This window comes from Arachis duranensis, chromosome 6 (assembly GCF_000817695.3).
Source record: "Arachis duranensis cultivar V14167 chromosome 6, aradu.V14167.gnm2.J7QH, whole genome shotgun sequence".
Taxonomy (NCBI): Eukaryota; Viridiplantae; Streptophyta; class Magnoliopsida; order Fabales; family Fabaceae; genus Arachis; species Arachis duranensis.
The window spans coordinates 21740599-21741773 of record NC_029777.3 but is presented as its reverse complement, the minus strand read 5'-3'; positions in this window follow the sequence as shown (position 1 = coordinate 21741773).

Here is a 1175-nt window from a genome sequence, read left to right as displayed (position 1 = left end):
TTCAGGCGTTTTCTTTAGGTGAATAGATCCACCTGCAGAATGGTCCAATGACATTTTCGAAAATTCAGACAGGCCATAATATAATATATCTAATATGGTCCATTCTGAAAACATGTCAGATGGACATCTTTTGGTCAGCTGCTTGTATCTTTCCCAAGCTTCATAGAGGGATTCACCATCTTTTTGCTTGAAGGTTTGAGCATCTACTCTCAACTTGCTCAGCTTTTGAGGAGGAAAGAATTTATCCAAGAAGGCAGTGACTAGCTTATCCCAGGAGTCCAGGCTATCTTTGGGTTGTGAATCCAACCATATTCTAGCTCTGTCTCTTACAGCAAAAGGGAAAAGCATGAGTCTGTAGACTTCAGGATCAACTCCATTCGTCTTTACAGTCTCACATATCTGCAAGAACTCAGTTAAAAACTGGTAAGGATCTTCAGATGGAAGTCCATAAAACTTGCAGTTTTGTTGCATTAAGGCAACTAGCTGAGGTTTCAGCTCAAAGTTGTTGGCTCCAATGGCAGGTATGGAGATACTTCTTCCATCAAACTTGGACGTTGGCTTTGTGAAGTCACCAAGCATTCTCCTTGCATTATTATTATTTTCGGCTGCCATCTCCTTCTCTTGTTCTAATATTTCTGAAAGGTTACCTTTAGATGGTTGTAATTTAACTTCTCTTAATTTTCTCTTTAGAGTCCTTTCAGGTTCTGGATCAATTTCAACAAGAGTGCCTTTTTCCTTGTTCCTGCTCATATGAAAGAGAAGAAAACAAGAAAAGAAGAGGAATCCTCTATGTCACAGTATAGAGATTCCTTTATGTTAGTAGAAGAAGAAAGAGTAAAGAAGAATCCAAACTCAAGGGATAGATTGGGTTCGGATCTTTAGATGAAGAGAGGTGAAGAGAGGTGTTAGTAAATAAATAATTAAATAGAATAAGAAAAGAGATGGAGAATTTCGAAAATAGTTTTGAAAAAGTGGTTAGTGATTTTCGAAAATCAGAGATAAGATAAGATTAAAATTAAAATTTAAAACAAAAAGAATTTTTGAAAAAAAGAAAAGAGATGAAATATTTTCGAAAATTAGAGAGGGAAAAGTAGTTAGGTGGTTTTAAAAAAGATAAGAAACAAACACAAAGTCAAAGAGTTAGTTGAAAAAGATATTAAAATCAAATTTGAAAA